Source organism: Passer domesticus, chromosome 4, assembly GCF_036417665.1.
Source record: "Passer domesticus isolate bPasDom1 chromosome 4, bPasDom1.hap1, whole genome shotgun sequence".
Lineage (NCBI taxonomy): Eukaryota > Metazoa > Chordata > Aves > Passeriformes > Passeridae > Passer > Passer domesticus.
This window is the reverse complement of record NC_087477.1, coordinates 26747932-26770571: the sequence shown is the minus strand read 5'-3', so window position 1 is coordinate 26770571 and position 22640 is coordinate 26747932. Positions and strand designations below refer to the sequence as shown.

At 38.3% G+C, this 22640-nt stretch overlaps 1 long non-coding RNA gene across 7 annotated transcripts in view; it reads right to left on the bottom strand.

Moving 5' to 3' along the window:
• The window catches only part of LOC135298785 (uncharacterized), a 46990-nt gene that overhangs the window by 4893 nt on the left and 19457 nt on the right, over window positions 1-22640 (bottom strand). Inside the window, exon 5 of one of the 7 annotated variants that reach the window (XR_010360806.1) lies at window positions 7431-7531. The exons of 5 other annotated variants lie outside the window; for them this stretch is intronic. This is a non-coding gene — a long non-coding RNA (uncharacterized LOC135298785). Of the gene's footprint in view, window positions 1-7430; window positions 7532-15961; window positions 19218-22640 lie in introns of those variants that run through there. One more of the 7 variants, XR_010360810.1, reaches the window with a different exon arrangement.

Genomic DNA, 22640 nt, shown 5'->3' with positions numbered 1-22640 from the left:
TGCCACCCTCACAAAAGCAGGGATACAGTGCCCAGTGTAGTGCTCCACATTTACCAGGATGCCGCTGGCTAAGGAAGGAAGGAGAGCAGCAGTGGATCACAGTCAATGGATACACCAGAAGTCACTCATGGACTGCCCATGAAGGGTTCTTCAGGTCAGCCTGGCTCTCACAGAGCTGAATTCCTCCCAAATGTTATACTCCTGCTCATGCTCACTTGTATTGTTCCTCCACACTTCAACTGCACTTCAAAAAGCCTTTTATGTTAAAATACAATTGGTAAGTGATGAAAATGGCTGCTGGAGTACCCTGGTGTCAAGAAGGATCACACAAACCCATCGACACCACCTCAGTTCTTAGACATAGACTTCCATTTCACAGTTCCAGGAGAAAACATCAGATGGAGCCTGTACGTGTTCCCTGTCTCTCCCCAGGCACCACAGAGGAGCTATCTCACTCAGCATGGCCTCATCTCTGGAGAACTTTCCTATCATCAGGCCCCAAGAGCCTGGGCTTGGCAGCCAGCAGAGCAAAGGCCACCTCTGTGCTTTCACTCTGCTCCAATATTTTGTGCGCTGTTTGTTGCTATGTATCTGGGCACGGCAGCACAGCCCTGCTCCCACGCATGGAGAGCGGTCCTGCAACTCCAGCCTCTGCACATTCCACCTTAGTCACTGGTTAGAGACCAAGCCATGACCCTAGAACTGTATGTAAAACACATTCTCTTTGTTACTGCATATCCCCTCTGAATTTCAGTCTTTATACTGCAATGTGAGAAACATACAGTAAAAACCAACACAACCACTTCAAATTGCAATCTTTGTGCATCTGAAATAATGACATAGCACATCATTCCATTCTGCAGGCTGTTACTGGTTTCAATAGTACACATCCACAGAGGAAGCTCTCACTGACAGTGCACAGTTAAGACTGGTTTGAATCCATCAGATAGCAGTAATTTTACTAGAATCCAGTGATAACATGAGTTCCATAATTAAAACAAACAAACAAACCCTTTTGAGATTACTAATAGAGAAATGATGAGTAACAACATTAACTTTAAAAGCATTTTTACTTCTCAACATTCAGGGATCCATCTTTGAACACTCTTTTTATTCTAGGATCTGAAGCCAGAAGAGTAATGGCAAACACCCTATCCTTCCTTGCATGGCACTGTAGCTGTAAACTGAGGCCCTAAAAGAGGGATCCACAACCATTCTTAATCCCATGGAAAGTGGAATGATCTGAACAGGGAGAGGAAAAGAGAAAAACCACTGTAGCACTGAAGAAGGAATGGCTCAGTGAATGGATCTGTAGCAATTGATGGGTGATCCAAGATTTGAACTTGATAACAGTACATTTCATGTCACAGACACAGGATTTCTCCTAGAGCAGAAAAAAGGCAGTGCAGAGAACACTAGGAACAATTTCACATGGACTTCGAGGGTAAGAAATACCTGGTAAGAAGGAAAGCAAGAAGAGGTATTACATTATAAAAGCAGAAGAGGAGAGAGCAGAAGAAACACAGGAAAAGGCAGCAGGCTATGCAAATCACCCTGAAGAGCAAATGAACAGGTCTCAAACTGAAGATGCTCTTCAAGCATGAGAAGGCAGCAACCTGTTAAGTCATCTATAGGCAAGAATATTAACAGGGAAATGACTGTGCTATTGCTAGGGCTGTATGTGAAATAAAATATTTCTGAATTTTCCCTGGATGAGCATTTAGAAGCTGTCCCTCACCTTTTGGAAGAGTTTCTGCATCCTTCCCGTATACATTTCTGGGTTGGTATTGAACAATTACAGTTTTAGAGCCTCATTCCTAACACTTGGGAGTTTGCTGCTCAGCCCATAGTTCATACTCCTAATGGGATTTCCCCACCCTAATAACATTGCCTAAAGTTGTTTTTACTTTTTCCTTTAGGTCATATATTTATGGTTTCCTCTCCAAAATTAATTATAATTCATCACAGCTACTGGCATTGTTGTTCAGCACTTGGTTTGGCTTTTTTTTTTTCTCTGTTGGACAAGCCGCAGGAACAGTTGTCTTTGAATCATATTTATTAAAATTGTATAATGGAAATAATTTGCATTCCTGTTATGTCTTTCATTGAACTGATGGAGCTACAGACCCTCTAGGAACTGGTGATTTCTTTAAACACTCCTTAAGGTAATGTGGATTTGCAGAAACCCCTTGCCTAAGACAAAGGAAGTCAAAGATCTGGCAAAATCAATAATTTTCAGTGAAAAAGCTGTAAGAAAACTTAGTTCTATAACCTACTCAATTCATTAAAACTAATGCAACGGGGAATTCTGTGGGCTGTCATTTATAATTTGGTTTCTTTTCCAGAATACACAAACGTGTCAACTGAACAGAAGTAGATGTGCCATAGAAAGGCTGACAGGATTTGCATTTGTCCTGGTATATGGTATCAGAGCTAAAATGCATAATTAAAAAAAATCTCCAATGCAACATTTCTGGGACAATAATCCTAATAGAATGCTTAGACCTAATTAAGACAGCAAATGGAGGATAAAGGTCAAAATATTCTTGCACTCAGTTTAGGACAATGCACCCAGTTTGAGATATACCTTCTTTTTCCTGTTTACATCATCCACTTACTTATTTCCTTCCATCCTGGTTACAGCTGGGTTAATTTTCTTCTTAGTAGCTGCTACAGTGCTGTGGTTTGGATTCAGCATGAGAAGATTGTTGATAACACACTGATGTTTTGGTTGTTGCTAAGTAGTGCTTACCCTAAGATGAGTCTTGTTCAGTGAGGAAGCACAAGAGGGAGGGAAGCTGGGAGGGAGCATGGCCAGGACAGCTGACCCAGACTGGCCAAAGGGATATGCCACACCACAGCATCATTCCCAGTATATAAACTGGGAAGGCACTGATTGCTGCTCAGGGATGGGCTGAGCATTGGTCAGTGTGCTCACCAATACAATGGTGAGCACAATGCAATTGGTTTTCTTCAGTTTTATTCCTCTCTCTGTTGTCATCTCCCTGTCCCTTACAATGATTATTGTTACATTTTACTTTATTTCCAAACACTATGCATTTAAATGTGTTCTAGTCATTTACTGGTTATTCTGAATAAATGAATAAAAGCTTTAATAACTAGAAACTATTGACCTGGTCAAGATGCAAGAGAGTGCAAGAGGGAGAAAACAATCCTGCAATTCGTTCATTCTATGGCTCCATGAAACCTTAAAATGAAATTTGCTCTCCCAGAGCATAAAAACAGAAAGGATACATTATCCATGAAGATGTTACTGTAAAGAACAATTTAATTAGATCTCTCTGCATCATCTTCCAGTGATCTGCCATTGAACTAATAGGTTTAAAATTAACTCTGCTCCTTGAAATGTTGTAAAAGCAAAAGCTTTAAGAGAGACATAAACAAACAAACAATTTTTAAATTCCTTAATGTCCTTTCCCAAGACATATTTATTCTGGGCAAGCTGTTATTGGGGTAAAACTTTCCTGAAATTATTCACTGTACCATCACTTAGGTTTCAGAGGAGAGGTAATATGGCAGCATTTGTGGCACAAAGAGCTGAGACACTGAAACCGTTGTAGAGAAAATGTTCACAACTTGTACAACAGGAAAATTTTTTACGCATAAACAATAAAAATTCCCAAGTGGTATAAAAAATTGTTATTGAAGAAAAATGCCAGATCTGTTACCAATAAAGTGTAGAGTACTGAAAATAAACAGCTGTTGTTGGAGATTCATAATATCTTGGAAGTTAATGATCAAGAACTGAATAATTTATATATTAATACAGAATATTTAATATTAATTGGCAATTATTTGGCATGTAGAAAATAAATTATAACCGTATGATAGATTAATTAAATAAAATAATTACATATTTAAATAATAGATTATAAATTAAATAATTATATAACAATCAATTCATTAATAAGGGGTTTAAAACAAAGACCTGAATAATGAATTCCAGTAAGTTGTGAATTCAACAGGTATTAAAAAGCTGCATTTGACCTTCACTCCCATTTCTTCAGAGAGACACTAAAATTTAGCTACAACTGATGGATTCTTTAAACTTATTTTTGTTTGGAGAGGCCTCTAAAGTAATCTGTAGTGTGGTGTTGAGATTAATTTTGTGGGCAGACAAACAGTATGGCTTTTTGTGGTTTACAGCAATCCAACAGTACCAAAGTTATCAAGATTAATGCAGCCATCTAAAGCTATTTGTCCAGGCCCTTTTGTGACATCTGAAACAGTTTAATAAGCCAGATTTTAAAAAGGAAATGAGAGTTGTTACAACAGATAAAAAAAAAAAAAAAATCCATTAGCATCTTGGTTCAATTTCTGCCTCGAATTTGACACTTAATTGCCTGCTAATTCCAAAGGGACATCCTAATTCTAAAGAATAACGTGCACTAAATCATTCCTATTTACACAACTGTTTATTAAAAGAATATTCATTCAAGATGAGCTACTTTTTTCTTCTTTCTGTTCTTCAGCGACATAAATTCCCCAGATAATACTGAATTTACCTATTGAACAAAAACTATCAGGAGCCTCTTATGTTCCTGTCCTTTTATCCCCAACGTGAAGAAAAAAAGGGAGGTGAGCTGAGTCATATTTACCAGAGAGTGAACAAGGACATGGCAGAAAATTTGACAAGCTGCCTCATTTTAGTAGCTCTATGCCAACTGAAGGTGTGCTTTCCTTCTTGCAAATCTGAGGTGATTTGGGGTTGCTTATCTTGAATTAAGTATCTTATTACTATTTTAAGTAATCTTTCATCCTTCACACTAATGCTTCTGCTCTGCTAAAAAAAATGGATAAAATACCTTTAAAATAAGTCATCTGCTGTGGTTTTCATAAGGGAATACAAGGAACTGGATATTTTTGTGAGGTGCCTGGGGATGCAACTTGTTGACAACTATTAAAAAAAAACCCAAAGAAAATATTTGTGTCATTTAAAGAGCAAAATGTTGCAGAACTCAAATGAAATCACAATGTCAAAACTGTCCATCCTGTCTTTTGTCCAGTTGGTATTTTAAAACATGCTCTGTAAGTTTGGAAAGGTCATCTAAAGAAGTAAAAAAATAAATTGTCATTGCATCAGACTAAAATATTCCAGAAGAAAAAAACAATCCTGCACTCTAAACCCATGATATAATACAACACAACATTGTATTAGAGCCAGAATCCTCTTGGTTTGAAGTAAATACCATACACATACACTTCTATTAAAACAATTAGGTCCTTTCAGAAACAAAAGTTAACTTGCTATGTCTTGAACTTAGTTTTATCTTATATTGCTGCTACAGTATTGAATTATTTCATTCAGACAAATCAGCAAGTTTTAGCACTGAAAGGAACACCTGTGCACTTCAGCAAGTGTAGTGACTCAAAAGAGCAGTGGCACTGAACTTGAGATATTAAAGAACATTACAGAAATTTTCTCAAATCCTAGTTGCAAAGAGAAAAATAATAGGATTTATGAGAAATGAGAACCAGAGGAAAATTGTCTTGGGTCAGAATGAAGTGACAGCAGAAGACACTTTATTAGTTAGTGAGATTTAAGCCAATTTTTAGAAGCTTCCTTTTTTTCCCTTTCCTGCACAGAAGGGTAAGCATGACCACCAGGTAAGATACACCATGTGCTGGAAAGCAGGCAGAAATGTAAGGGGACGTTTGGTGAAAAATTTTGCATAAATTATTATTTTTTACTAGTAAATATAATCCTAAACTTTGATAAACTGTAAGGGTAGGGCTTTCTACACGAGCCTTAAAAGGATTTGATGGGAGGGAGTTCCTTAGTTTCAGTACTCATAGTTTCAATTAATCCCTAACTGCTTGGGAAAAAAGTGCTTTGTAATTAAACTAGAGCCATTAAAGAAATAGAATGTCTTCATAATAACAAACTCTTTTTGACTGAATTTCAACAGTCATTCACCCCTACCAAAGAGGTGTTTCAGGAGAAACACCTCTTTTTCACCACAACTCAATTACAGAAGAGTCCACAGCCTGCTTAGTGCACAGGATATTATGGAGGTGATAATGGAATATCTCCACATTCTTTTTGAGTCTAACAACAAAAACATGTCAATAAGAGGTTTAAATCAGGGCTGAAAATAAGTCCAGTCAATCCTAAGCAGGAGGAAAGTTATTTTAAATATTAGGTCACCTGAAAAACAATCTTTGTGTTTTTGGTAATTTACATGTTTGAGGCAATTTGTTCTTCTCAAAGTTACCAGAAAAATATTTTCATGCTGGTAGCTAAAATTACCAGCTATTTTACCCTGAACATACAGAAGACAGATGGATATAACAGAAGTCATAGATGTGAATTTGGTGTATTTCCTAATTTATGAGTACTTTGAAATCAAATAATTTAAAAATTGGTTTTTTATTTTAATGTTTGTATATTTAAATTTTCTATGTATATATAAAGTTGCTAAAGTTTCTATCATTGCCAAAACCCAGCTTCTCCTTAGTAACTATGTCAATACTGTCTAGGCTTGTAAATACAACAAATAAACTCTAAAGGGAATGAAGACAGATTTCCCATTAGAGATGACAAGAGTCACAAGGTATTTCAAAAAGCCAAAGTAAACAAAGAGTCAATGAATAAAAAATAGATTAATTCTAGATATTTATTTCCAGATCTCAGCCTAATAATTATGTTTGATGATGGACACAGAAAAGTAACATTGTCATATCACCATGTGCAACAGAACAACAGAAACCCCAGTACTCAAGACAGTCCACATGTATTTCCTGCCTTGCACTACATTGGTTTTTGCACTGCAAACTGCAGAATTCCACTTAGAGCAAGGAAAATATTCTCATGTCCTACATTTCTTCAAAATCTCATTTTCTTCCCCTTCCCCACCCAGCCATCTCACTCCACATAGCAACTGGATTCAAACTGTCTACAAAAGAAAGTAATCTGGTGCCATAACAAATTATGGCACTCACATGTTTTCTGTCTGGACTAAATTAGGGAGATCATGTTATTAGTGCTCTCAGAAGCCTGCTGTTATCCCTGAAGTCCTCTTCTCTTGCACTATATCCCTGACTGTACTACTTTGTCCTTCTCCAGAGTAAACGTTACTATGATAAAACCAATCCCATTTTCTCTGACGGAGAAAAATCGTGACATATATCATTCATGGATGAGAAACTCCCTCAGTGGACTGACCTGTCTCCATCTGCTTGAACTTAGAGAGCAGTCTGGGTCAGCTCCTGTGTGGTCAAAATGAGCCCACATCCATCTCAGTGGATCTCAGCCCAAGATGCCAAAAAGAGCAGCCCAAATATTTGCCCTTCAATTACCTTCAGAGAATTCCCCTGTTTTGAGAGATGGGACACATGCAAATCCGTGCTCATGTTTACATATGCACACATGCAGCCAAACACTATTGCCCAGTCAAGGGCTATTCCTGGGAATTCTTTTTAAAAGGTAAATATGGAAACCTAATAAAAGCTCTGAACGGAGGTAAGGATTTCCAGTGAGTCCAGAAGACGGGATAACTGCAGATACAAGCTGAAAAATAAAGAACCAGGTCTGTACAGGCTACTATTAAATGTTATCCTATAAATTCTACTTTCTAAACAAACATTCATACAATTTCAAGCCATACCATTGCAGAAAAAAAGTCATCTTGTCCTTAAAGACAGCTAGTAAGTAATCTTTTTGCAATGACACCCTTTTCCCCAGCAGTTTGTGAAAATAAAACATGAGTGATTCAAGCCCTAGCACTTACAGGCACCAATGGCTTAATTATTTAACAGTTCCTGGACTGCTGATATTTCCAGCTTGTGGACTTGGTTACAGGCTCAGAGCTAGGGAATTGTGTTAGTGAAAACAGATTATTAAATAATGAAATACAGCCTTTGAAAAGCCTCTGAGATGTTTACCTTTAGGAATAAGACCAACATTAAGAGATTTCTAATAAAATATTGAATGAATTAAGGGACTTCCTTTTTCTGTATGCAGAGGTTCCATTTAAATCCCCTTACTGCATAGCAGCCTTAGGCAACACAACCTGACTTGACATTCTGTTGCCTTGAAAAGGATGAAGAAGCCAGGTTTTTCCACATGAAAGGCAGGCAGGACTCTTCCTTCTACTCTGTAGTTGTTCTCCAGGCTCCCTAGTTGAGAAAGGCTGTAGTGATAAAACTAAAAACCCTGGAAAGACTTTGCCTGACTTTCACTGGATTTTCAGTGTATGTGTGTTTATTTTCTGGCATTGAAGTTACAGCAATGCTAACTTGTTTGGGAAGCTAATAACTGAGCCAGCCCTAAATCTTGTCAAACCACATCGCTCTTTGTAAGGGTAAGAGAGCCTGGCCATCAGTGAGCATGAAAAAAAGAGACTAAAGGGTTGCAAGGTCATTTGCCTTGTCACACAAGGAAGACAAAAAAAAAAAAAAAAAAAGAAAGAAAGAAAAAAAAAAGAAAAGGCCACTACTTTAAGTCTCTAAAAGTTGTTTTTGAGAGCTAACAAGGAAGTAACAGGACTTTTGAAAATATATTCCTACAATTTTCCCCCTTCCAAACAGTAACCTTCAAAAATCTCTTCAATGTAAGAACTACAACCTCAAGACCAGATGATAAATTAGCAGCACTGCAAAGGTTGTTTCATCACAGTCACATGTATATAAAAGATTATAAATTTATAAATAAATATATTAAAAATTATTTATGGTATAAATGCCATAAAAAATACGGCTTTAAACATTTCAGTTGCAGCTACATATCCAGTTCTCTCCCTGCACCACTCTTGTGGAACACTGGCAGCCTGCTCCTGTCACTGCAGCTTTTCCTGCCACACAAAGGACTTGACTGGCACTGCTGTGTGATAAGGCATAAAAGGCTGCATGTACTCTCTCTCCCAGGTGCAGGATGTCAAACACCAGCTCTGGTTCCCACCTCCCCCCAAACTCCTGAGGAATGAGCTAAGTTTGGCTGGGAAACTGCCTCAGCGATAATGGCTGTGACAGGGGTGACACCGCACGAACCTTCGGTGTCACCAACACAAATTGTGACTGTCCTGTGATAACACCAACTACTGTGACACTCACAAAAACAGCAAGAGCAAAACAACTTGGGTATCTGCAGATAGGTGTGGGGCTCTTCTCTTCATGACTCTCCTGCTGGAAAGAATTTGTCTTACTGGGAAGGGCTGCAAAGGGCTCTGTGACCTCTGCAGAAGGATTCGACTGCGGAGGAGAGGGGAAGCACCACTGGGATAGAGACCCACCCTTCATCCCCTCCTGTACTGCCAGGTCCTGCAGCTCTGCACAGGCTCATTTGCTCACTATTTGCCTGGCATCTGCTTAGCTCGGATGAAATATTCCAGCATTTTATGGGGGAAAAGATAAAGAGATGATGTTTGATACTGAAGAAAGCATATACTTCCTGCCTATTCCTCTCCCATGCTGCTGTGGAAAGGCCTGTCCTTCTTCCAGGGGAGAATAAGAGACAGAGAAGTAGGAAACAGCAGAATTGAACGGGCCACTTCAGGGTGTCATTAAGACTGCACAGTCTTGTAACTTGTGCTGAAAGAACTAACACAAAAACAGAGTTGCAGACATTCTGGTGCTGTTATTTTTTAGCCACACTGGTTTTAAGCTGGTGTTTAGAGAGGAAATAAAGTGTTTATTGACCCCTAAAACTCGAAATCTTAGCAGAAAAAATCTTGGTGGAGTGTGTAAATTGTCAGAATAGTTTAGTCTTCTCTTAAGCCACCTCACAGGGAGCAGAGTAAGAGCATGACTGTTCAAAGCCAAAAGATGGATCCAAAAGGCTGCTCTACATAACTACATTGAGAGACTCATGTCATTTACATGCAGGGAAATAAACTCCATCCTCTTAAACCTGACAGCCACATAGCACTCAAATGGAAGAAAAAAAGTTGGAAGAAATAACCTTTTCTTTCACCAAAAATGGTATAATTGCAGACTTCTTCAGAATAGAGTATAAAGAACTCAAATCTAGAACAAAGTGACTTGGTACCAAAAAGGGATCAACTCTGCCAATTTTAGTCAGATCTAGCAGGCCGTCCCATCAAAGATGTCAAAAAGTAAAGCATACTAGTTGAGAACAGCAAAGTTAATCAAATTAGCCATTTCTGAATATCGCACAATTATATTAAGCTGTAAAACCACATTTCCCCAGAAATTTTATAGATTGTTTTCAACATTAGGTGTTGTTGAAAACTATGGTCCAATAATAAAACAATTTTACCACCTCTCCTTACACAATATGTAACTGTATTTAACTACAAGGATTGGTTGAAATCTTATTTAATAAATAAAATTTACGAAAAAGAATGAACTATAACTTTCTCTTCCACTAGGCTGAAATTCTGACATTTACAGACAACAGAACAAAGAAAACTTCCCTACAGACTGATGTATTACAGTGCATAAGGTGGGATAGCCTACCCAAGAGAAAAAAAAACTTTCAATTCTGCTGAAGAAGTGAATTCACCTGTCTCTTTAAGCCTTTGATTTCACCAGACACCACATATGGCATCCAACACTACTAGGTTTCAGGTAGCCAAGTATTCTGTTTCTCCTTCAAAAGCTATATTGTGTAGAAGTCTCTTGCCTAATTCCTTCAGTATTTCTTTATGGACCTCCAGTCCATGGTTCTGTCTAATTTTTTTTCTTTTTGATCTGTTGATATTGTCTGCTTCCACAGTTTCCTATGTGGCAGCACATATCAGAATTTACTTTTTACATTGCATAGTTATGAAACCAGAAGATGACTGATTTAAAGCCAAAGAAATTTTGCTATTAATTCAGAGTTTGGTCAATAATGGGTTGCATTTGAACTATCTTTTTCATTGTAAAAATCAATTCCATCTTCCTTAGCCTTCTTCTCATACTTGAGAGTCCCAGACTCATCAGTCTCTCCTTGTGTGATGCTACAGCCTTAACCCTTTTGTCAATCATTTTGCTATTTGCAGGGGCTGCCTTACAACAATAACACATCTGGTCTTTGCTTTTCTTTCCTAAATGCTTAAATCACATTAGCAAGGACTCTGTTATACTGCTGCACTGGTTGTTCTTTTTCCAGGGCACAGACAGGCATGACCCCCATGGTTTTGATCTAAGGCCTGATGCAGAGGGTACCGCAGGAAGGGTCCAGGCATAGATCTTCAATCTGGCCCAGCACTTCTGCAGAGACAATAAATAGAAGACTACTGCATAATTTCATTTCTGCCATGAGGAGCTTAAATACACCTTAAAACAGTTTTACACACTGCACTGAGGCTTAATAACTCTCTGCCTTGTGGTGACCCCATCTGTCACAGCCCAGAAGTCCAAGTTTGTCCCTGCAGGCTGCAATTCCCTCTGTCCCTTATGAGGCCACACTGAACTTCACACTGGGTGAGTAGTAACCCCAAATCACTTCCCCAGAAGAAAGCATTAGTTCTTCTTCCCACAAAAGGTCTCTAGCACATGGAGAAAAAAGCTAAAATGAAGTGTTCTGTGACAGAGTTTTCCTTTAAATGTATCTCAACCTTGCCTGCTATGGAGTGGGCAATTCCCCTCAACCCTGAGTAATCCTCATCTGCGATAGGGGACCATATCAAAAGGCCTGTTTTCTTCACTATGATTAAAAGACAGATAAGTAGCAGAAGCTCTAGGGAGTCACTGCAAAGGAGAATACCTCTATTTCATAGTAAAACAAAGGAAAGCCATAAAAGACACTAAGAAAAAAACCAGACCCATTAGGGTCTAGATATACACTCAATAAAACTTTGAAATTCAAGACTTGTCAGACTAGTCAGCTTTCATTTTTATGGACATCTTGGTCATGTCTTTTTCTGAATCTATAATCTTCTTTTGTTTTCCCTGTAAGAAGTCATTCCCAATACTTGTTCCTGTACAATTGCTACTCCCATGACATATTCCCTGTCAGAGTTTGTCTCTGTACTCATCACCTCACTGGGATGTAGATTTTCTGGCACAGAATGTGTGACTTACACAAGAGTCATTAATTCTTGATACATCTGCAAAGCTCTTGATCTTAGTCTTAGTCCTTTAAGCAAACTCTTAAAAAAGGAAAAGGAAAGGCAGGTTGCAATATTAATTTATCTTTTTGTCTGCCAGAAACAAAGCAATCAATTGGCAAAAGCCTGTACTACCTCTGCATGAGTGTATTTCCCAGGGCTACAAAAGTTGTAATAATTATGGCTAGAGAGTATCAAGGCTATTTAAGGTCCAGGGCAATTCCTAACTCAACAATTTCCAAACAAGACAGTAACCTTTCTTAATGTTAGAAAATACTGATGCACCTAGGCTCCGTTCCTCTGGAAAAGCAGTGGCATGTCATGAATACCTTTTCTATATTATTTGTGCAATCACTTTTTTACAAATACATTCTTTGTTGCACTGTAAAGAAGTAAGCCATTGTCCAAAGAAGAATAGATTGACATATGTTGATTTCCCTTGCAGCTCACACACTGTCCTTCAGGTAAATATGTTACCAAGGTCTGTTTAAATGGAACAAAAAATAAACTGTTAACCCTTCATAACTGTAAGTGCAGGTAAAAAGATAGCTTCCCATAGGCCAAATCCAACAAAATTGTAACTCTGTTTTCTGAGAATCTACTCCAGTGGATTCCAGAAGCCCACAGGCAAGCTCTCAAGTATAAACACAGACTACGCAGTGTCACCAGAGCAGCACTCTGTCCATCTACACACCACAGACAGAGGCAGAGCATCCTGTGCCACCACAGAGCAATTAAAACTGCTTTCATTGTCCCAGTACATCACTGACAGGGAGGAATCCCTCATGCATATACCAGGGAAATTCACACAGCCAAAGCATACCAGAAATTGTACCAAACAGATATACAGAAAGGCTCAGAGTCTTTCCATTCATATCCTCTTACTGGGATAAAGAAAAGCTTCACTTTAGCAACCTGTGCATGTTTTTCTGAAGCTCTATTTCATTGGGGTTTTTTGTTGTGTTTTTGTTGTTTTTTCTTTAATTTATAAGGCCATTTCAAGAGCTCACACACAATTTTTTTTCTTGGTCAGCTTTTCTTACCTGAAGGCATGATTTTCCCTCTTTTCCTTTGCATGTAATTACAAAGTCATAAATACCACTGTGCCTTCTTGGATTAATTTAACGTACAAGAGGCACTGTTTCATACTTCACAGCATCTATCTCCAAGAAGTGCATATGCAGGAAAAGACCTGCAAGTATAATAAACAGATGGCTTTATTTTTATTTTCTTTAATAATCTTGGCAGACTGTTCATATGTCAGAATCACAGTTATGCACAATGAACGTTTGAACAATAGTCCAGTGCATCCAGATGTGCCTGGTAGCTGGGCCAAGACATTCTAGTGCTTTTCAATATTTAGTTCAGGCTATGATTGACTGGTTGGTGGAAATTTTTGTCAAATATTTTCAGAGTTGAGTCTGTATTAAAATGGCTTGTCTGGTGTGACCAGATGGTAAACAGGAGAGATGAGAAAAACAGCTCTTAATTTTGTACCCTGCTTCCTGACATTCATTCTCATGGATGAGACTCCCTTTGGGCATTCTCTGAGCTGAACAGTCCCAGCTGTCACATGAGAGTCCCTTCATCATCTTAGTGGCCCATTGCTGGGCTCTCTTCATAATTCCATCTCTTTCTCATGCTGGGCAGGTGCACACAGCACTCCAAGGGTGGCCTTACAGGTGCTGAGTAGAGAAGAAGCATCACCACGCTCCTCCTAAGGTAGCCCACCAAAAAACCACAAAAAGCACATCAAATACATCATCATGAAGACATGTAGGACACAACTCTCATGAAGAAAACAAGCAGGTTTTGCTCTTTGTCATGAAAGTCTGCTGCCCACCTAAGTAGCCTCTACCTGAGCTCAAGGTGACACCAGATGCAGAGGCAGACCGTGACAGTCGTAATGGACAGGTGGGTACCAAGAACAACCCACACAGAATCTGCCTGGGGACACGTGCAGGGGACACTCGTTCTACTGCAGCATCAGGGAGGAACTGTCCCCTCCAGCACCCCCAAAGAGAAAAATATGGTTGCACAGTGGGAAAGAACAAGAGTATCTTGGATGTTAGTAGTCTATTATTCCCTGAAGTGGGGTAGCTTTGAGCAGCTTTTTACAATACAGTGAAATAAAGTTTTTTCCTGCTTAAGGTGAAATTTGCCCCTAAGCAACCCAGGGGCTGATGTAGCACTGCACTGGCCTGAATCCAGACTATAAATAACTTGTCTTAGTCTGTATCTTAAAACTTTCTTAACTATTACCTTTCAAAAGAAAATAAGCTTATTCACCTTGAAACATCCACTTTCTATTGTCTTAATCACTCACAACATTATCACCTAAAAAAATCATTATTCTGAAAGCAGATATGAAAAAATGAACTTGCATCTTTTGAGTACATGAGATTTTTCCCTCTGACTAATTTTAAAACTGTTTTTATTTTCAAATATTACAAGGCTTTTATTTTGTTCATTTTTCTAGTAATCTTCTAGGGAAGTAGTAAATAAAAACTGTAGGTTTCTTAGTAGACATCTCTTCCATAAATAAACCTTGCTTCCTGCTATTTCTTGTGTTTGATTATCTAGAAATAATTGCTCTCAGACTTCCATGGTCCATTATGGCTCTCTGCTCCCAAGACCTCCCCTTGGTCTGACTTACAAAGGGCAAGAAATTGGCTCTTACACTTGCTGACATGTGGCTGGTGAAATCTGCAGGGAAGACATGTAGTGCTGAAGAGCACATTAATCAAAAGATAACAACAAAATACAACTGTCCCTCTTTACAAGGACAACTGAACAATTCACAGTGCTTTTCAAACAGACTGGCTTCTTCTGCTTTTATCAAAGACAATAAACAGACTTCTTCATAAATATAAATGCAAAGGCCCAGGCTCCACAACACAAGTTTAAATCAGGAGGGACTCCGTCAAGTTGATGCAGCCAAGCTGTAGATTGGCATAAAAACCAACTAGCAAATCATCTGTAGGCAACAAACAAGAATTTTGACACAGACACATTTTGTTCTTTAGAAACTGGCATGATTTCTCAAGTAATGCAAGCATGATTCAGTACCAGATACACATACAGTGCCAAATTACAATCATGGCTTTTGGAACTGTTTAGAAATGTGTCTATACCAAATCCTACACAAAGAGCTGTACATGAACAACTCTTTTCTCTTCCAACATTCTGGTTCCTGCAAGCATGAAGAAATCTTCATTTCCCTAGCCTTAGGGACTCCAGTCAGTATTACAGCTAAAACTTTTAAAAGCTACAAAGGAGTTTCCACAATGCATTTGAGATTAAACTACATCACTGATTTTAGTCTTTCAATCAGCGAGCCCCATGGATTTTTTTTCATTTCCCTTTGATCCAAGTGTCCTGATCTCAGAAGACATCACTGCTGTTGCTCTAGTTAAGCTATTTCTCATTGAACAAAATCCAAGCAACGGAAAATACCACAGGAACACTAATTTTCAGAGAATAAAACTTTTAATGATAATACAAAGTGAAGGACTCCCACAACTGAATAAACCTCTTCAACTTCTGTTTAATGAGTCCAGCTGGCCCTGATCTTTTTTGTAACCTCTGCAGAATTTGAGTCTTACAAAGAAAGAAGATGGGGAACTGAAGAAGGGGCAAGTTGTTTTTTTGCTAGACCCATGCTATAAAAAATTATACAATCTGTGCTCCCTTTTTTTTCCCCTAATAGAAGAACAACATTTATCTGGGAAGACAGTTCCCACAGAAATCAAGCTCTGTTTGCATGACCATTTCTCCCTGAATAATCTGTCAGGAGGGAATAGCTGTGTGGGATCAGCTGGAAACTATCACAGATTCACCAAAGCAGATCTGCTCTGCCTCTTTTATTACCTTTCTTCAGCATATTTTTTTCCCTTTTAGGGGTCCCACATATGAGAGACACAAACATGCATTTGAGTTATGTCCTCAGCCTAGACCACTAGCAGTTTTTAGCTACTTTGCTCCATTATTTCTCTGAAACAGGCCTTGAATAAGCACAAAGATGCATTTACAGACAGTCAGTTGACAGAGAGCACAGTCAAAGCATTTTATACATGCATATGAACCAGCAGAAATATTCAAAATACCTCTCAAAAATGACAAAAGACTACAAAATCTATGTATTTTCTAACTTTTTAGCATTACTGATGAGGATTATTTTTTACGACATACAGGTTTTTAATGCAATTATATTTGATGGTTTTTACTGTGTATTAGTAATGTTACAAACCTGTATGAACTCTATTCCCAGACTGGTGGACTTTAATGCTATAATCCTGCCAAGAAAAACATTTCATATTCAGTGCAGTAAACAAGGGCTCTACAAATGTAGAAGTCATTTACCAGATGTTACTATTTGTCTTACAATCTGTCTTTGACTTCTGCTTATTTTCTCTTGACCTTCTAGGCTTCTCCCATACACACTTGGCACAGAAAAACAAATGTTAAACCTTTGAAAGCCAGTTGTTATTCAGCTATAAAGTTCCTTGAGACTCAGTACATATACCTTTGTGGTGTGTCAAAAAGAGCTACTCTTACTCTACGACCAGCAAAAAAGGATCACTGTATCACATTGCTGCCTTGTTTTAAATTATGCTATGCACCTTCACACTTACAGCTTTTCCAAGGTTTGACAAAGGATTGAAAGGAATAAGCCAAATAAAATCCCAGCTAAGAAATGCACACAAGTTACCTCACTCAAAATCACAAAAAAGCAAGATTAGGTTTCTGTGCATACTCATGACAATATAGCATTTTTTACAAAATATATAATTGAATAATAACATCAGAATTCAACAGCTGAAGTCCATGTAGGTATTTCCATTTCAGACTTTTCAAAACAAATCTCCCCTTCCCGCTAAATAAACAGGAGTCTGCTGGTGGTCATAAAGCTACTCAGCCTTTGAAACACACGCAGTCACTTACTGATACATTTGCTTATACCTGTCCAAGCATTCAGCAGAAATCCCTGCTGTGGTAGCCAAACCTGAGGTTCATGTGTGGATCACTGCTGTGATGCATTTCACTGAACTTAGAACCTTCCTCTCACTCACCATAGATGGAACTAACATCACAGATGGAACTGTACTGCCACTGAGCTTCTGGAACCACTAAGAAGTCTCTAAATAAATAAAAACTAGAGTCCAGAGTAGTCTGAAAGCAGCTGTCATAAACAGAGGAAAGAAATTAAGTACAAGCAAGTTATGAAAATCACTTTTTTTCTACACCATCATTTCAGATTTTCCTGAGCTCTGTTTTCATCAGCTGCATTTCAGCAGCTCCTGAAGAACATCGGGGACATGCTGCTATTTAAGCTGTGCATGCAGAAGAGGAGTTTAGCCACATACTTTTAGCACTTTTTCTTCTGTTATCATAACACTTTCTTTTCTCCCAAAGGCCAACTAAAAATGTTTAATAGCATGGGAAAAGAGTCAAAAAAGAAAGCAGGAAACATCTGAAGCCCCATATTTCTATGTGCAACAGTAGTGAGAGGACAATGCTGCAGTCTATGACTGTGGACCACTGGGTAATTGACCCAGAGTTTTGCTTGAGATGGTTGGGAGAAAATATTCTACCAAATTCTTGTTAGTTGACTTAGGCCCTCCAGAGAAGATTTGCCACACACAAGTTGAGACATATTCCTAGCCCTTGCTCTGTTGCAACCAGTCCTAGGGAAGAAAAGGGAACTTGAAAGGGAGCAAAAAAAAAAAAAATTGCAGAGACTAAAATCAGCCCAAGCAAAAAGCAGCACACAGCTGTACTAAAGGAACAGCCTAATTCAGCAAAAGTGCTCTGAACAGAACTGTAACCATGGGGCCAGTCCCAGAACAAAGCAACAGACACTGAGATTCTCATGTGTTGCATCCAAGAAGAACAAACCACCACCAGAAGGAAAAACATCTTGGTTGAAGCCACTACAGTGAGTCAGCTGGGGCTGGGAATGATCCCAGGGAAAATTTAAGTTGGGTATCTGAGGCTGTGTACAACACAATACATGTGGGGTGTTTGATGCACAGCACAGAATCCAGAGTGCTCCTCCACTATGGTGGAAATTTTATTCCTTCACAAACGTGTACATTTTTACCTCAGTGCCACAGGCATGCCTGTGATGACTACTTCTCTTCAGAAGTTACAGGAAAGCTCAAAGACATTTCAACCTAAGATGGCCTGGCATAAAAATTAAATTTCACATTCCCCAGGAAAATATTGGAAAGGAGATTAATATTACTTATCCAGGTAGGATAAAAACCAGAGATATGGCCATATTTAAGACAAATAGTTCAGTTTCAACTCTGCTGAATGCATGAATCAACATTAAGTCCTTGGATTTGAGTTTTTCATTCACTGAAAATCTTACACCACTGGTAGTTCACTCCAGAAGCAATCTGTTAGGGCAAGCAAGTATTCTAAAATATTGCAACATTTTAATCACACCAGTCCTGTTCAGTCTGACAGCCTGAATATAGTTCTATATATCTCTATATATCTTATCAATAGTCACTATATATCTTATCAATAGTCATTATTATCATAATATCTTAAAAACAAATACTTAAAATGGAAGGGAAGAATTTGACATAAATCACAAAACCAAGTAATCATTAGAGTTCATATTGGAAACACCTTCGAATTAAGTGCACTTCCTTTTTTATCAATAACTTTATATATACATTGATGTAAAAATAGGTCTAACCTGAATAATCAAAAAAAAACAGAAAAATCACATGGAAACATCCAAGGTAACAGTGGTTCCTTGAGATATAGCTAAAAAAGCCACCATTCATTTTACACATGCACACACATATTTTGATTCCACTTTAATTTTTTAACGTTCTGTTTTCTGTGATCTTATTATGAAGCAACAAACAATATATGTACATTTTGCAATGGTATAGAGTTGTAATCAGATCAGAGACAAATGCTACCACAGAGGAAAACGCATAGTTATCATATGACTCCCAGAAACTATAAACAAACAAAATCACAACAAAATCACTGATAAAACAAAAAGGAAGTTGGACAATTTGTATATTTTTTGCTGCAGTAGCCTGGGAAAAGATTCTGGATGTGTGCACAGGAGTAACTTGAATGTCTGTGTCACATGGACAGAAGCTTTAGCAAAATCCTCCTTGGTTACTTTTCCTGTTGAAGCCTCTCTGCTTGCACAGCATCTCTACAAGCTGCCTGCTGGGGAAAGAGTAGCAAGAGACACATCAGAAAAAGAGGAAAGTCATGTGTACAGCAAGGGCCAAATAAATGTTTTATATAGCATCTTGGAAAACCAATTTAGAAAACTTGAAAAATTGTTTTGTAGAAATTCTTAAGTTGTTTAGAAATATTTTGATGAACACAGATTAAGAAATTCAGAAAGGCTCCTTAACTTTTGTTTTATCTCAACTGCTTGCCAGTGGGATTTGACTGTAAATTCTCTAAGAACTGGTTCCAGTATTTCAGCCTTGGATAACCAATAACAACATGTTAAAATACAATATCAGAAACACCTATTTAGTCTTAGACACCAGCCTAGTCATCAGTACATCCTTCTCACTAAGCTTTTGTAACTATTTGGTACATACAGATAATCCTTTAATGGAAAAATCCTGAAAATGCAGTTGCTAAATTTCAAGAATAAATTTAGGTGGTTATCAGAACATTTAGAAACTACTTAAAAGGGAATGCTCAGCTGTCTTTGTGAGACATCTAAAACCTATATGACATAACTACACTTGTATAATATGTTCTAGCATTGATTCAGTAGTTGGAGTAGCTGCTGCTATCCTTTCTGTATTGCATTTTTCTCACAGTTAAGCTTCAAAACCACACATTTTGTAACATTTGAGCTTTGTTTAATAAAAGTTGTCCTATCTCACCGCCAGTCTGGGTAACAAAATCAGTTTTAGGTACTTTGTTCTACTCTTGCTCCCATTGAAAAGCTCCATAACTACAAAGGAAGATTGCTTTTGCATAATATTTTGCATAAATTCAGTTAAAAAAACTTTGCAGTCAAAAACACCCAAGTGGTTTGTAACCAAAACCAAATGAATTTGCACAGCAGATAAGAACAAACAAACATCAGAAGAAAAGTGTGAAGTCCTTGTTGTTTCTGTCTTACAAACAGGCTGATGTTTTTCTCTGTCAAGTTCACTGCTGCTTTGGGGAGCACAGTTCAGAGCATTTTGGTCATACAGTGGCAAACATCACAATTCACACATCAAGTTCTGCCAAAAGGCAGGAAGGAGGAGGGGAAGGCAGGGAGACAGAAATCTGCTCGTTAAAGAAAAAAAATTCAAAACAGCGAGGGAGAATTTTGTTTTCAAAGACTCATGGAAAAACACTGAGATCCCAAGCAGTTGAGTAAAGTAATTTGCTTTAAAGGCAGCAATTTATTTTAAAAGAGACTACAAGAAACAAGAGAAAACAGCAGGAATGATGCTGTGACCTGGATAAATGGAACAAATGTTCTGCAATTGCCTCTCAAACAGACCTCTCTGCAGACGAATATGAGGAAATTTTTCTTACTGTTTTAGCTAACTTTCCACTTTGCTCCAACAAAATCATGGGCAAAAAGCATGGTTATGGTCCTCATAAGGAGTTAGAAAAATAACTGTATTGTTGTGTGTCTACTTTTTTGAATGCAATTCCAGTGAGCAGGGAATGCTCCTGCTTGAAATCCAAGTCCTACTCAAGCTTTCTTCTGTAAAGCCTTTGCTATTGAGTGCTGCCTAAAAATCAGTGAATCAGAGGCTGAACACAGATCTAGGACAGTTGGATAATTGTGTATTTGGAGAGGAAGCAGCTTCAGCCTCTTTTGGGATCAACAAAGGGAGCTCAGCTTGGTGTTAATGTAGCCGTTTGTATTTAGAAGACAGAACACCCTAAGAACAACATGGCACACATTTAAGGGGCTCAAAATACCAGAGGTTGCTGTCAAAGTAGAGCTGCAAAGAGAAATCCTCACTGAACAGGCACATTTCCAGCTGGGATTTAGCTGGGCTCTACAGAACCATGCAGCCAGTGTGCTTCAAACATCACTGTGCAGTCCTGCTCTTTAACCCACTTTGGAACTGACTCTGAGCATATCAGAGTTCCCAGCCTGCACACCAGGCAGTGTGCAGGAAAAAATGCTAGATGTGCTGGCATAAGGATATGGCCACCCAAATTTTTGCATTCCCCAGCACATACAAAAGGCAAAAAATCATATAATCATTCCTTTGTGCTGTGCTGTTAGCCTCTCAATCCTTTTGCTGATCAGGGAGACACAAAATGATTGTTCAGTTCCATGATTCCAGGAAGAGTGGAGGAATGGTAAAAAGGACAGTTTGATGATTTGGATTTCTCAGGGTTGCTCAGTACTTTGGATGCTGCAAGCAGTATGTGGCTTTTTTGAAGCTGTGTGTTAAGTCAGTTGTCTAAGGGGGGAAAAGGTATAAATATACAAAACTAAATGTTTTCCAGGAAAACCATGACAGTGGATTGGTCTAGAAAGTTTAGAGGGTAACAGATAGCCATGAAGCTTCTGCTGTGCTGGTGGAATCCAAAAGGACAAATGTAATCAATGGGTACCTATAGAAGGGAATCTAGAACATCAGCAGGGAACAATTAAGGCCAAATATTTGGCAGAGTTTTCATGTCAGTATCATGTTCAGATCTCATGTCTAGCCTCTAAGGAAGGTCCAAATAGCAGAAAATACAACTTTGAAGAGGGGAATAGGAGTAACTGATAATCTAGTCTAATCAAAACTATTTAAAGGAGCAACTTAGTCCATCCTGGGAGTACTGGTCAGGAAGTAGAAATATGATAGAAAATACTTCAACATTGAAGTTCTAAGGAGATACTATGAATAGGTCTCAAAAAGGACAATTTCAAGGCAAAAAATAAAACATGCTTTGGTTGGTTGGTTGTTTCTTAAGCAGTTGATACAGGCTTCTCTTAGAACAACCTGAGTTTTTTTAATCAAATGTAATACTTTTCTGAAAGACACACCCCATTTCAATATGGAATTAGTTTCTATTAACCTGGTTCACTCAGAATGTGAAAAGTACCAGAACACAAACTCCTTATAAACATAAGACAGAAGAGGAGTTTAACGTCCCGGATACGGGGAAATTTTCCCTTCTGAAAAATGATCACTATCTTTTAGCAGATGTGACCAGACCTCAGCATTGGCAGCTGGACTGCATTTCTGCATCAGACAAGGAAAACAGTAAACAGAAAATCTCTTCCACATTGATTTCAAGAGACTGTCAAATAATGGCCTTCACTGAATATTTTCAGAATGTAGCTGCAATACTGTTGTCCAGTATTTAACTGTGTTTAAATAAAGTTTGAAAAAATGTCTTAAAAAGTGCATTTGAAAATTCTCAGAGCAGGTCTGACTGTGCTCTTCTGCATAACCCAGTACACCCAGAACTGACTATGTACTACTCCTGGGCTGTTGTTAAATTGCCAAGAGTGGTTCTTGCCAAAAATTCACCCTTATTTCAAAACCCAGGGGAATTTAAAAGACAGGATTAGATTTAGATGCACACAACAGCCCAAAATGAGTTGGGAACAGTGTGGAACCAGAAAAGCTGAGTGGTACTCAGAGAACCATGTTACAGGACAGC